Raw genomic sequence first — 7,840 nt, 5'->3', positions numbered from 1 at the left:
GGTGACAGTTGAGTTCTGGAGGTTTTCAGCTTCTGGGACTGGGTCCCTTGGGGTAAGGAGGGGTCTCACCCGCCCCCCTACAGGCCATCCTGAATGAAACAGCCTGGTGCTGTGTCCAGCAGCATAATTATGGCCAGTAATATAGCACTTAAAAAAAAATAGGTACAGCTTGCTCTTCAAGCATATGTTCTCCCTTGAATGCTTATCTCACTTAATCGTCTCTGTGTCTACTTTTTCCACTCTAGAGAAGAAGCCCATATTCTCTCTTGAACACAAAATTCCTCTCTCTCTCTCTCTTCTCACATCTTTCTAAGTAAATTTCATTCAATAAAAAAACTATCTTTTTCACACAAAAAAATTGACACTGTGATTTTACAAAACTGTTAATAATAACATTTCAGGCATAAAGTGTTCCAACTCCAAACCTACCACGAGTGTCAACCTCCCTCCATCAGTGACCTCCCTCTCCCCAGCCTACTTCGTTAGAAAACTCTATTTAAAGATGTAATTGTCATGTTCCGAGTCAAATGCTACACCAGTGTTGACTCGTATCAGTTTGTTTATTGGTTTTTTTTTTCTTTCTGTTTTTACTGCAGGCCACACCTGGCAGGGTTGCTCCAGGGACAAGATGTGGAGCTGGGGATTGAACCAGGGTTAGGTGCGTGCAAGGCAAGTGCCTTAACCCCTGTATTATCCCTCTGGTCCAACTCCAACAGTTTGAATATGCTTAGTTACCTCACTTCTACATCACCAAAATGCCAAAGGTCCTTGACCAATGTGATCTCTAATCTGCCCCCTTCATCCTCCTTACCTCTGCCATGCCCCTCCTTCCTTGGCACTCACATTTCTCTGATCCTGGTACAAGGTTTTGGAATCAATAGTACAGTTCTTTTTTGTCCCATTTTCAGCTAAGACAGCAATGCTAAAGTGAGCAGAATAGTGAACAGGACTCCCGCATTTCAAAGAGAAGCTTTACAGCAGAGGTTCCAACCATTTTTGTTTTTGTTTTATGCCTGTAGACTAGGGAAAATAAGAGAAATGCTTCACAACTGAAAAATAATGTCTGTATTCATATCACTGCTCATAGACATCATTGCAGCAACATTGTCCCAACAATAAAATCCAGGAACACCACATATTAAACAGCTATTTCTTTTCTTTCTCTCTTTCTCTCTTTTCTTTCTTTCTTTCTTTCTTTCTTTCTTTCTTTCTTTCTTTCTTTCTTTTGTAGACTGGCAGGAAATTCCTGCATATAAGCACTGGTCCTTGTACTGGTATTTGTAAACCACAGTTACAGAACATCTATACAGAACTTGTTCTATTAAGGAGTTAGACATAGATTTTTGGAACTTTTTATCCTTGAGGATGAAAAGTCTCTGTGGTTAACAGTACAAGCACCACTAGGAGTGATTCCTGAGTGCAGAGACAGGAGGAAGCCCTGAGTACCTCTGTGTGTGGTTAACAACATTAACAATAAAACTTTACTAGATATACAAAAGGTGTTAGATAAGCCATAGGAACGCTCATTAAATTTTGAATTTCACATTAAACACGGATGTGTTTTTAGTACAAATACATATCATAAATAATGTCAAATAACATTTGACATTATAATGTCAAATAACTAAACCTGATAAGGCTTATTCAGGAGACTGACCCTAGAGACCCTCTCCTTGATCTTGCTCCTTCTGGGATTTTGTTCTATGGACACATCTGGTCACATCTGTACTTTTACAACCCTGACAGTCATCTATCATTATTTATAACCATACTAGACCCCAAAGAGAAGTAATCTGTTATTTCAACAACATAGTTTATTTGGAAACAAGCAACATAAGGAGGGGGAGGGGATAGATTGGAGTCTATATATTTGCCTCCCAAAATCCAATGTTAACAATCACATAAATAATATCTGGGGAACCTCCCTCTCCCCTTAGTGCTAATGTGGAGTGAAACAGTATTATTTATCTTGTGAGATGCAGAATATGTTGGTCTAGTAGTTCACCTTTTGACACATATGTGGGCATTCTTATCTCCAGTCTTCTGACTTAATTCAAACATAGGCTTCAGAATGTTAATGTTCGCTCTACCTCAATAGAGACACTACCTCAACAGAGAACTCATGAGGATTCAAATGTGGTCATCTTGGGGTCAGATAAATACTTCAGGGGTTAAAACACTTGGTTGTATGCAGCTGACCTAGTCCAATAGATATTTGACACAATATAGTCCCCCTGAGCATCACTGGTGCAGCCTGGGATGCCCCCAAACACTATAGGGTTACCAGGGTAATCTCTGGCAATTCAGAGCCTGAGCAACATTTCCCAGTTGACTGGAAATCACTGGAAGGGACCCCCATGCCTCCTGAACACAACTTGGAGGAGCCCCCCAAAGTGTGTTTATATCAATACCATCTATTTGCTGTGACATCTAAATAGTTTTCCTTCAATGCCAGCCTCTCTGCAAAAAATTCTGGGATTATATCCAACCCCCTCCTCATCCTCCCCATATAGATTAGCAAGTGAATATGACATATCCCAAACATAACAGACAATTCCCACATTTGTGCTCCAAGTACTTTTTCTTAAATCTTCTCCTACTTCAACTAACGGTGCACAGTTGATGGAGCACCATCCTTGAATCAACTTTCCCCTGCCACAAGCCCTCACCCCCCATACACATATAATCTTTTGGCAAATCTTACCTCTAAATACATTCCAAATCAGACTATAATCCCAGTCCAGGCCTCCACCTCTGTGCTCCTTTAATAGTCCTTTTGTTCTCTGCTTCACATCTAACCCCCTCTACTCCATCCTATATTTACTAGAACAAAAGTGAGTTGGATCTGAAATTTCCCTGCTCCCAACTCTCAGACCTCTTCCTATTGTCCATGAATGAATGTACATCCTTTATCACCACCCTCAACAATCAGTATTCACTGTGTCTCCCAGCTCCTCTGGTCATCCATGCATCGCACCCATCTTGGTTTGCTATACTTTAATCCATTGCCCTTCTATCCATCCATCAGATTGGCCAAGATCACTCACTGTTCCTCCCTGGATGCATTCTCCATTAGATTTTCACTTGACTGTCTCTCTGTCATGTGGAGCTCAGTATAAGCATCCTTGCCAAGAAGCTACCTCCAACATTATTTCTAAGGCACTAGCTTTCAACCATCACTTTCCTCTTCATTTATTCAGTGTGATTTCCTTTTAAACAAGCAATGCTACCTAAAATTATCTTACTTATTTGTCTCTTGAGCAGAAATCAAAATTCATGGTGAAGTCTTGATAGCTAATATCTATTCCTTCCCTCTATTTGGCAGACTTGTCATTCTGAAATAGGAGACTAATTCTGAAAGGATTTGTTTTCTACAAGGGCATGATGTTTACTACAGTTCTTATTAAAGTTTTTAAATTTAGGTTTTGGGGTCACACCCAAGAGTACTTAGGACTGACTCCTGGCTCTGTACTCAGGGATCACTCCTGGCAGGTTCAGGGGATCATTTGGGGTGTCAGAAATCCAATCCAGTTTGTCCACGTGAAAAGCAAACTCCCTACCACTGTACTATTGTACCACCCCTCCTGAAACTTTAAAAAAATAATTTCAGAACTTATTTCTAATTTCTTTGCTGGATATCCATATCAGTCTGGATTATATCAAAGGTTATGTTTAGCAATCTGAATACATATTTATTATTCTTTTTATAAATCTGTAACATTCTTTTATTAATATCCAAACTTTAAAATTTTTCTAAAGTGAAACCAATGTTTCATGAGTACTTAAAATATAAACAAAAAAATAAATGAACAAAAAAATATTTCAAATACATATGATCACTTTAAATTCAACTTATAACATCCAAGTTATAAATCACATGGTGCTATTTCAATATATAGATTCACAGATAGATGAATAGATAGATAGATATAGAGACAGACAGATGAGTAGGTAGTTTAGATTTAGTTTGGTTTGAGAACACACCCAAGAATACTCAGGGCTTTCTCTTGGCTCTGTGCTCAAGGATCTCTCCTGGCAGTTCTGGGGGGGGGGGGGGTGCATATGTGATGCCAAGATTGAACTAGGGTTGACCACCCATAAGGCAAGGACCTAACCATAGTTCTATCTCTCAACACCCCTCACATCCCATCATGGTGGTATTTTGCAATGTCTCTACTGTGGGTATAATTTTAAATCAGATTTCTATGTTTATATAGCAAGTAAAAATACTTTCCTTCTAATCTCACTGCTAAGCTATTTAGTCTTTTTTTTCCATTTTCCTTTATAAAGTTTGCTTTAGTTGTCTCATTTTACCAACTTTCAGTATGTCTTCACATTCCCTAGGTTAACAGTTAATGCCCCTCTTCTATTCCTGTAACATTTTACATTCCTATTCCAGCTCCAAGAAAGTATTTTATTTTTTCAATTAGCTTTATTTTATAATTTTTTGTTTCCATATATGGGGATGATTATTTTGCTCTAATAGGCTTTATGCAAAAGGTCCACTCTTCTTTCTCAGGCTTACTTTTTTCATTTCTCTTTCAGTTTCTACTAATTCAATTTGCATACTCTTAAAATGCATTTTTGTTATTTACTCATTAATCTTAACCTGTTCAGTGTGAGATATCTCTAGAAAGAGGAGGGAGAAAAACTTCCTCGTCTTCAAACATTTAAAGTTAACCAACAGCAAGAACAATAATACATCTATTACTTAGGAAGTCAGAGGACCACAAAAGAAGTCACTTAGAAAAACTGATATCCCTGTTTCCCAAATCTAGCTGAGCCTATCTTAAAGCAGGTCAGGTGACTATAACAAAAAAATCCTGGAGATGGAGTGACTTAGACAATGACCATTTATTCCCCACCTCCTGGAACCGATATGTCCACAATTAAGTCTCTGAAGATCTGATGGTGCTGAGCAGATAACCGTCTTCACATTTGCAGATAACCGTCTGTTTGTGTGCAGGCAGAGTGGAAAGAACCCAGGAACTCCAAGAAATCTCTTTACAAAAGCATTAATCCCATTCATCTCATCCAAATTCTACTCATGCCTCTCCCAAAGACCCCTTCTCTGCGGAGGACACACGCATGCTTTCCATCACCGAGCCTAAGGTGAGAAGCGCTCTGAAGTCACAGCTCTTCGGTCTGGAGACAACCTCTCATTGCCAGAGCTCTAGGACTTTCTGAGCACAACCCTTAGGGCCCTGCTCCTGTTCTGACTGAAACTGGGCCAAAGATCAGTAAGAGACTAGGAAAACTGTCTATGTCCCAAAGTCTAAAGATAAGACAGTCTTCCTCAGGGTGCCCTTCCTCAAATGCCCACGGCTTATTTTGTTTAAGGTTTGCAGGTGAGTCAGAGTATACCCCGGGGGACCAGACTCAAAGAGATTTTATTTTTCATTCTGGTGCCACTAATCTGAAGTTCAACCTTTCTTCTCTCTCCTTTCCCTATATAAACCTTTTCTTGTGACTATGAGGACAAGATGGTGACTTGAGACTGCCATCTGCCAACCTGTTCGCTTACTGCTAATTAAATTCCCTCTTCCCATTACCAACTTTCTTGATTATTTAGCCATTGAGAAAGTAGTGGTGGGGCTGGAGCTATAGCACAGCGGGTAGGGCATTTGTCTTGCACACGGCCGACCCGGGTTCTATTCCCAGCATCTCATATGGTCCCCAGAGCACTGCCAGCGGTAATTCCTAAGTGCATGAGACAGGAGTAACCCCCATGCATCACCAAGTGTGACCCAAAAAGAAAAAAAAAGAGGAAATAGTTCTGTGGAACCTTCCCTGACCCAAGTATCTCTGAGTCTGAGTTTGTCTCTCTCTTTTGTTAGATTCCAGCCCACACAGGACCGCTACCTGGGAATCTCAAGCTGGTAGGTGTTGTTAATCAGGCAACTATGTTTATAGTTGGCATCAGCCCTAAATTCATGTATCCATTGTTCAGGGGACCTTAAGCAGTGTCAGGGATCAAACCAAAGTTGGCTTCATGCAAGGCAAGTGCCCAATCCGATGTACTCACCCTATTGGCTATACTCTTAAAAAACAAAAGTAAAAAACAATAGACACAAAGAAGAGTTAGACCTGCTCCCAATAATACTTAATCTGCCCTAACTACATTTTTAGCTTTTCCCAAAGTTGAATTAATTTTAGTAAAATTAATTTGTTGTTTCCTGTGAGGTCATCTGCATCAGAACGCCTGCCCTCCTCTAATGGAAGGGGAAGTGGCCTGAAATAATCTTTCCTGTCTTTTGCTCATAATATTGTCCCACCCTCATTCTGACTTTAAAAAACTCATTTTTATGAAAGTTCTTGTGTGATACATAAGAGTTAAATTGCAAGGTTTTTTTTTCTCCCTGTACCCTTGGAATTTGCATGTCATCCTTGTGCAGGGTCCATGCTAATCTTCTCTGTAACATTCCAATTTTAGTATATGTGCTGCCAAAGCGAGCACATATTGGAAATCTTGAAGTGATAGCACAGAGGTAGGGTGTTTGCCTTGTGTGCAGCCGGCCAGGCTGAGCCGGGTTTGATTCCTCCACCTCTCTTGGAGAGCCCAGCAAACTACCAAGAGTAACTCACCCACATGGCAAAGCCTGGCAAGCTCCCCGTGATGTATTTGATATGCCAAACACAGTAACAACAAGTCTCATGATGGAGATGTTACTGGGCCCACTCGAGCAAATTGATGAACAACGGGAAGACAGTGACAGTGACAGTGACCTTTGGAATTAAGAAATACCTTATCTTGATGAATTGTTATAGTGATGGGAAACTTAGAAACATGAGCAGGTAGCCAGGGAGGTAGCCAAAGGTGGGAGTTCCGAGTGGCCCATTCTGGGGCCAAGCAGAAATGAATAAGTCATAAATTGTAAAACTGACCAGAACAAAAGAATGCAAACCCACCTGTTACCTAGGCAGGAAGGGCAACAGGGCCAATGAAACAATGAGTAAATTAATAAACGTCTCTATGGCACTGAAAACAGAATTATCAACCACAAAGATTCTCAGCAACGAGTCACAGTCATGGTCCTCCCATTATTCATCAATTTGCTCGGTGGGCCTAGTAACATCTCCATCGTGAGACTTGTTGTTACTGTGTTCGGCATATTAAATACATCACAGGTAGCTTGCCAGGTTTTGCCATGCGGGCGAGATAGTATCTGTAGCTTGCTGGCTCTCTGAGAGGGGCGGAGGAATTGAACCTAGCTCAGCCTGGCTGGCTGCGTGCAAGGCAAATGCCCTACCGCTGGGCTCTCGCCCAGCAACAAGGGTTCCCTCTAAGCTCCATGTTGTGCATCTCCTGCCTCAACATCCCTCAGTGGTGATGAAGTGACTAATTGAAAAACTCCATTCCTATGCCCTTCTTCTCTTTGTCTCACCATTCCTACGGTTGCCCGTAAAACACGTATGTACTCTGTACCCCTGTTCTGGGCCACAATTTCAGGTTATTGCCTGGTTGTGGTCTGTCTTGACTTTAAATAATTAAATCTCCTTGCTTTCTCACTTCTGTGCTCAGCTCAGGCGCCTGAGCACATGCTGTGTATGTAGGATGCCTGGGTCGGATGTCCTAAGTGCCTCCAAGACTGACCTTGAATTACTGAGCTAGGAATAACAGCGGGTAGGGCGTTTGCCTTGCACGCAGGCCAATCCAGGTTCAATTGCTCTGTCCCTCTTGAAGAGCCTGACAAGCTATGAGAGTATCCCACCTGCACAGCAGAGCCTGGCATATTCAAGATGCCAAAAACTGTAACAAGTCTCACAATGGAGATGTTACTGGTGCCCGCTCAAGCAAATAGATGAACAACAGGAGGACAGTGCTACAGAGCTACAGTGC

General features: G+C 41.2%; 1 pseudogene; it reads right to left on the bottom strand.

The window, feature by feature from the left end:
- Positions 1-6,342: 6,342 nt before the first annotated feature.
- LOC130022969 (uncharacterized) lies at positions 6,343-6,457 on the bottom strand (annotated as a pseudogene).
- Between the last annotated feature and the right edge of the window lie 1,383 nt (positions 6,458-7,840).

This window comes from Sorex fumeus, unplaced genomic scaffold (assembly GCF_029834395.1).
Source record: "Sorex fumeus unplaced genomic scaffold, SorFum_2.1 ptg000021l, whole genome shotgun sequence".
NCBI classification, from domain to species: Eukaryota; Metazoa; Chordata; class Mammalia; order Eulipotyphla; family Soricidae; genus Sorex; species Sorex fumeus.
This window is presented reverse-complemented; position numbering and strand designations above follow the sequence as displayed.